This window comes from Arachis hypogaea, chromosome 2 (genome assembly GCF_003086295.3).
Source record: "Arachis hypogaea cultivar Tifrunner chromosome 2, arahy.Tifrunner.gnm2.J5K5, whole genome shotgun sequence".
Taxonomy (NCBI): Eukaryota; Viridiplantae; Streptophyta; class Magnoliopsida; order Fabales; family Fabaceae; genus Arachis; species Arachis hypogaea.
Window position 1 is genome coordinate 41,433,081 of NC_092037.1, and position 7,551 is coordinate 41,440,631.

Consider the following 7,551-nt stretch of genomic DNA (forward strand, 5'->3'; position numbering starts at 1 on the left):
AAGATATTGAGAACTTCCCAGGGTCCTGTCTTGTTTGAGGTAATTTCTGCCCAGTCAAGTCATCCAGTTCTTTGGTGAGCAAAGGAGGTTTGTTCTCCCAAGTCTCATTACCAAATAACTTGTCATTTAGCTTCATGATTGCTCCAAGGTATTTAGCAACTTGCTCTTCAGTGACATATTCATCCTCTTCAGAGGAAGAATACTCATCAGAGCTCATGAATGGCAGAAGTAAATCCAATGGAATATCTATGGTCACATTCTGAGCCTCAGATTCCCATGGTTCCTCATTGGGGAACTCATTGGAGGCCAGTGGACGTCCATTGAGGTCTTCCTTAATGGCGCTCACTACCTCTTCCTCCTCTCCAAATTCGGCCATGTTGATGGCCTTGAACTCTCCTTTTGGATTCTCTTCTGTATTGCTTGGAAGAGTACTAGGAGGGAGTTCAGTAATTTTCTTGCTCAGCTGTCCCACTTGTGCCTCCAGGTTTCTAATGGAGGATCTTATTTCAGTCATGAAACTTTGAGTGGTTTTGATTAAATCAGAGACCATGGTTGCTAAGTCAGAGTGGCTCTGCTTAGAATTCTCTGTCTGTTGCTGAGAAGATGATGGAAAATGTTTGCCATTGCTAAACCTGTTTCTTCCACCATTATTGTTGTTGAAACCTTGTTGAGGTCTCTATTGATTCTTCCATGAGAGATTTGGATGATTTCTCCATGAAGGATTTTAGGTGTTTATAGGGTTCTCCCATGTAATTCACCTCTTCCATTGAAGGGTTCTCAGGATCATAAGCTTCTTCTTCAGATGAAGCATCCTTAGTACTGCTTGGTGCAGCTTGTATTCCAGACAGACTTTGAGAAATCATATTGACTTGCTGAGTCAATATTTTGTTCTGAGCCAGTATGGCATACAGAGTATCAATCTCAAGAACTCCTTTCTTCTGATTCATCCCATTGTTCACAAGATTTCTTTCAGAAGTGTGCATGAATTGGTTATTTGCAACCATTTCAATGAGTTCTTGAGCTTCTGTAGGCGTCTTTTTCAGATGAAGAGATCCTCCAGCAGAGCTGTCCAATGACATCTTGGATAGTTCAGACAGACCATTATAGAAGATAGCTATGATGCTCCATTCAGAAAGCATGTCAGAAGGACACTTTCTGATCAATTGTTTGTATCTTTCCCAAGCTTCATAGAGGGATTCACCTTCCTTCTGTCTGAAGGTTTGGACTTCCACTCTAAGCTTACTTAATTTTTGAGGTGGAAAGAACTTTGCCAAGAAGGCATTGACTAGCTTTTCCCAAGAGTTCAGGCTTTCTTTAGGTTGTGTGTCCAACCATATCCTAGCTCTGTCTCTTACAGCAAAAGGGAATAGCATAAGTCTGTAGACTTCAGGGATAACCCCATTGGTCTTGACAGTGTCATAGATTTGCAAGAACTCAGCTAAAAACTGATGAGGATCTTCCAATGGAAGTCCATGGAACTTGCAATTCTGTTGTATTAGAGAAATTAATTGAGGCTTAAGCTCAAAGTTGTTTGCTCCAATGGCAGGGATAGAGATGCTTCTCCCATTGAAGTCGGGAGTAGGTGCAGTAAAGTCACCCAGCACCTTCCTTGCATTGTTGGCATTGTTGTTATTTTTGGCTGCCATGTCTTCTTCTTGTTTGAAGATTTCTGTTAGGTCCTCTACAGAGTGTTGTGCCTTAGCTTCTCTTAGCTTTCGCTTCAAGGTCCTTTCAGGTTCAGGGTCAGCCTCAACAAGAATGCTTTTGTCTTTGCTCCTGCTCATATGAAAGAGAAGAGAACAAGAAAATATGGAATCCTCTATGTCACAGTATAGAGATTCCTTGAGGTGTCAGAGGAAAAGAAAAATAGAAGGAAGAGGTAGAAGAATTCGAACTTATCAAGAAAGATAGAGTTCGAATTGTGCATTGAGGAGGAGTGTTAGTCCATAAATAGAATGATGTGAGAAGAGGGGAAGAAATTTTCGAAAAATATGATTGGGAAAGAAATAAAGTGGTTTTTTGAAAAAGATTTTGAAATTAGAAATCAGAAAGATACGATTGAAAACTATTTTGAAAAAGATGTGATTAAGAAAATATGATTGAAAAGATGTGGTTTTAAAAAGATGTGATTGAGAAGATATGATTTGAAAAACAATTTAAGAAGATTTGATTTTAAAAATTAATGACCTGCCTAACAAGAAAGATATGATTCAGACATTAAACCTTTCTCAACAGAAAAGGCAACATACTAGAAATGTTGAATCAAATCATTAATTGTTAGCAAGTATTTTTGAAAACGGAAAGAAATTGATTTTGAATAGATATGATTGAAAAGATATGATTTGAAAAAGATTTGATTTTCAAAAATTTTGAAAACTTGAAAAATTTGAATTAAAAACAAAATCTTCCCTCTTGTGCCATCCTGGCGTTAAACGCCAGAATGGATAACCCTTTTGGGCGTTAAACGCCCAGCCAGGCACCTTGGCTGGCGTTTAAACGCCAGTTTTTCTTCCTCACTGGGAGTTTTGAATGCCCAGCTTTTTCTGTGTAATTCCTCTGCTGAGTGTTCTGAATATTCAATTCTTTGTATTATTGACTTGAAAAGACACAAATTAAAAATATTTTTTGGATTTTTAATGATGAGGAATAATTACAATGCAAATCAACTAAACAATGCATGCAAGACACCAAACTTAGAAGTTTGTATACTACTGACACTAACAAATTGAGAATGCATATGAGAAACAACAAAACACTCAAGACAAAAGAATTTAAAGATCAGAATAAGGAAATCATCAAGAACAACTTGAAGATTAATGAAGACACATGAATGAATTTGAAAAAAAAATGCAAGAAGAACAGAAACATGCAATTGACACCAAACTTAAAATGAGACACTAGACTCAACAAGAAACATAAAAATATTTTTGATTTTAAGATTTTATAATTTTTTTGGATTTTTTGAAAATTAAGTGGAAAAGAAAATAAAGATATCAAAATTTTTAATGAGAATTCCAGGAATCATGCAATGTTAGTCTAAAGCTTTAGTCTAAAGAAATTAGACATGGCTAGCCAAGTATCAGCAGAACATTACATTCAAGAGCTAAATTGATGAGAATCAATCAGCTTTGGTGATGATAAGAACATCACCTTGAAACACTAGAATTTATTCTTAAGAATTCTGAAGAGAAATACCTAATCTAAGCAACAAGATGAACCGTTAGTTGTCCAAACTCAAATATTCCCCGGCAACGGCGCCAAAAACTTGGCGCATGAAATTGTGATCATCAATGGCGCCATCAACATGGTACGCTCAATTGCAATCTCAACTCTTTATCACAACTTCGCACAACTAACCAGCAAGTGCACTGGGTCGTCCAAGTAATAAACCTTACGCGAGTAAGGGTCGATCCCATGGAGATTGTTGGTATGAAGAAAGCTATGGTCATCTTGTAAATCTCAGTCAGGCAGATTCAAATGGTTATGGATGATTAATGAATAAAACATAAGATAAAGATAGAGATACTTATGTAATTCATTGGTGAGAATTTCAGATAAGCGTATGGAGATGCTTTGTCCCTTCCGTCTCTCTGCTTTCCTACTGTCTTCATCCAATCCTTCTTACTCCTTTCCATGGCAAGCTGTATGTTGGGCATCACCGTTGTCAGTGGCTACAGTCCTGTCCTCTCAGTGAAAATGTTCAACGCGCTCTGTCACAGCACGGCTAATCATCTGTCGGTTCTCAATTAGGTTGGAATAGAATCCAGTGATTCTTTTGCGTCTGTCACTAACGCCCAGCCTTCAGGAGTTTGAAGCTCGTCACAGTCATTCAATCATTGAATCCTACTCAGAATAACACAGACAAGGTTTAGACCTTCCGGATTCTCTTGAATGCCGCCATCAATTCTAGCTTATACCACGAAGATTTCGATTAAGGGATCCAAGAGATATCCACTCAATCTGAGGTAGAACGGAGGTGGTTGTCAGGCACACGTTCATAGGTGAGAATGATGATGAATGTCACGGATCATCGTATTCATCAAGTTGAGGAACAAGTGATATTTTAGAACAAGAATAAGCCGAATTGAATAGAAGAACAATAGTAATTGCATTAATACTCGAGGTACAGCAGAGCTCCACACCTTAATCTATGGTGTGTAGAAACTCCACCGTTGAAAATACATAAGAACAAGGTCTAGGCATGGCTGAATGGCCAGCCTCCCAATGATCTAAGATAGCATAAGACTACTCAAAGATAGCTACCCAGATGAGAATACAATAGTAAAAGGTCCTATATGTAGAGAACTAGTAGCTTAGGGTTTACAAAGATGAGTAAATTACATAAAAATCCACTTCCCGGCCCACTTGGTGTGTGCTTGGGCTGAGCATTGAAGCTTTCATGTGTAGAGACTTTTCTTGGAGTTAAACGCCAGCTTTTGTGCCAATTTGGGCGTTTAACTCCCATTCTTGTGCCAGTTCGGGCATTTAACGCCGGGCAGTTTTAAGCTAATTTGGAACGCCGGTTTGGGCCATCAAATCTCGGGAAAAGTATGAACTATTATACATTGCTGGAAGCCCAGGATGTGTACTTTCCAACGCAATTGAGAGCATGCCAATTGGGCTTCTATAGCTCCAGAAAATCTACTTTGAGTGCAGGGAGGTCAGGCCCTTTTCAGCCTCTGAATCAGATTTTTGCTCAGGTCCCTCAATTTCAGCCAGAAAATACCTGAAATCACAGAAAAACACACAAACTCATAGTAAAGTCTAGAAAAGTGAATTTTAACTAAAAACTAATAAAAATATAATAAAAACTAACTAAAACATACTAAAAACATACTAAAAACAATACCAAAAAGCGTATAAATTATCCGCTCATCAGTTTTCGAATAGGGTGGGTGGGAAAGGATGATAACATTTTGAATTTGAAGTGGGTGGGATTTGGTGGGAGTTATGATGGCTTTTGGAAAGAGATATAGATGTGATTGGTTTAGGATTTTTGGGGAAGAGAGTGTGGGGAAGAGTGAAAGTAGAAGAGAAGAGAAGGTGGCGTAGGTGGAGATTCTGTGGGATGCACTGATGTTGAGAGGCTAGGGAATTCGAATTCCCTACCCCTTGTGGGAGTTGAACGCCCAACCTCCGCTCCTAGCTGGCGTTCAACGCCAGTTTCATGCTCCTGATAGGACATTGGATGCCCATTGGGGGCCTCCTTCCTGGCGTTCAACGCCAAGTCTCTGCCTCCCTTGGGGCGTTGAACGCACAGTCTCTGCCCCCTGGTTGGCGTTCAGCGCCAGCAATGCTGCTCTTCTTGGGTGTTGAATGCCCAGTTGGGATTTCTATCTTGGCGTTCAATGCCAACTTTCTTGTCCATTTAGGGCATTTGAACGCCCTTCTTTCCTCCTTGTCTGGCGTTCAACGCCAGCAAGGGGCCTACTCTAGGGTGCTCTGTTTCTAGTTTTGACTTTCTCTGTTTCTTTCTAACTACTGCACATGATCACAACATAAAGGAACAAATATGAAAATTAAACTGATATAACTTAAATAAACTTAAAGAAAAAAAGAAATAACTCTAATTATCGATGGGTTGCCTCCCACAAGCACTTTGATGAGCGAATATTTTATACGCTTTTTGGCATTATTTTCATATAGTTTTTAGTATATTTTGTTTAGTTTTTAGTACTTTCTATAGGTTTTAGTGTTAAATTCACATTTTTGGATTCTACTATGAGTTTTTGTGTTTTTGTACAATTTCTGGAAATTTCTGGCTGAAATAAAGGAGCTAGAGCAAAACTTTTCAGATTGTGACTCAGCTTTGCTAAAGTCCCCAGTTAGAGGTGTCCAGAGCTCTTAAGCACACTCTTTTTGCTTTAGATAATGACTTTAACCACTCAGTCTCAAGCTTTTCACTTGGACCTGCATGCCACAAGCACATGGTTAGGGACAGCTTGATTTAGCTGCTTAGGCCTGGATTTTATTTCCTTGGGCCCTCCTATCCATTGATGCTCAAAGCCTTGGATCCTTTTTACCCTTGCCTTTTGGTTTTAAGGACTATTAAAACTGAGACCAAAGATGAAATTATAATTATCTCCTTACTAGAATTCAACGCCAATGATGGCTCCTCTTTGGGGATTGAAAGCCTAGTAGGGACTTCCTTACTGGCATACAATGCCAGTGATGGCTCCTCTTTCAGCGTTGAATGCCCATTAGGGACTTTCTTACTGGCGTTCAATGCCAGAGCATCCCCTTCAGATTCGGCCTCAACTTCTATAGTGACGGCCTTGCACTCTTCTCTTGGGTTTACTTCAGTGTTACATGGAAGAGTGTTAGGAGGGGTCTCAGGGTTTATTCAGCTGACCAACTTGTACCTCTAGATTTCTGATGGAGAACCTAGTTTCTGTTATGAAACTGTGAGTGGTCTTAGAGAGTTCAGAGACTTTGGTTGCCAAGTGGTGCACGAAATTGCAATCACACTTTTACAATCTGCACAACTAACCAGCAAGTGCATTGGGTTGTCCAAGTAATACCTTACGTGAGTAAGGGTCGATCCCACGGAGATTGTTGGCTTGAAGTAAGATATGGTTATCTTGTAATTCTTAGTCAGGATATCAATTATAATTATCAGGTGACTTGCAAATGAACAAGAGAGCATGAAATAAATACTTATTATGCAGTAATGGAGAATATATTGGAGTTTTGGAGATGCTTTGTCTTCTGATTCCCTGCTTTCCCCCTGTCTTCTTCTTCACGCACGCAAGGTTCCTCCTATGGCAAGCTGTATGTAGCGTGTCACCGTTGTCAATGGCTACTTCCCATCCTGTCAGTGAAAATGGTCCAAATGCTCTGTCACAGCACGGCTAATCATCTGTCGGTTCTCGATCATGTTGGAATAGAATCCATTGATTCTTTTGCATCTGTCACCACGCCCAACAATCGCGAGTTTGAAGCTCGTCACAGTCATTCAATCCCTGAATCCTACTCGGAATACCACAGACAAGGTTTAGAATTTCCGGATTCTCAAGAATGGCCGCCAATGGGTTCTAGCTTATACCACAAAGATTCTGATTAAGGAATCCAAGAGATATGCGCTCGATCTAAGGTAGAACGGAAGTAGTTGTCAAGCACGCGTTCATAAGGACAGATGATGATGAGTGTCACGAATCATCACATCCATCAGGTTGAAGGGTAGCGAATATCTTAGAATAATAATAAGCATGAATTGAATAGAAAACAGTAGCACTTTGCATTAAAACTCGAGGTACAGTAGAACTCCACACCTTAATCTATGGTGTATAGAAACTCCACCGTTGAAAATACATAAGTGATAATGGTCCAGGCATGGCCAAATGGCCAGCCCCATAAAAATGTGATCAATAATCTCCTAAGATGAATAATAGATTAAAACTGAGACCAAAGGTTAGACGTGCTTCCCCCCGACCGTAGTACAATAGTAAAAAGTTCTATTTATACTAAACTAGCTACTAGGGTTTACAGAAATAAGTTTAAGTGCAGAAATCCACTTCCGGAGCCCACTTTGGTGTGTGCTTGGGCTGAGCT

General features: G+C 39.6%; 1 non-coding gene across 1 annotated transcript; it reads left to right on the forward strand.

Annotated features, from left to right (window-relative positions):
• Positions 1 to 1,133: 1,133 nt before the first annotated feature.
• Positions 1,134 to 1,241, forward strand: LOC112762767 (small nucleolar RNA R71). Its single transcript, XR_003182760.1, has one exon. It is a non-coding gene; the product is annotated as a small nucleolar RNA R71 (small nucleolar RNA).
• Positions 1,242 to 7,551: the final 6,310 nt, after the last annotated feature.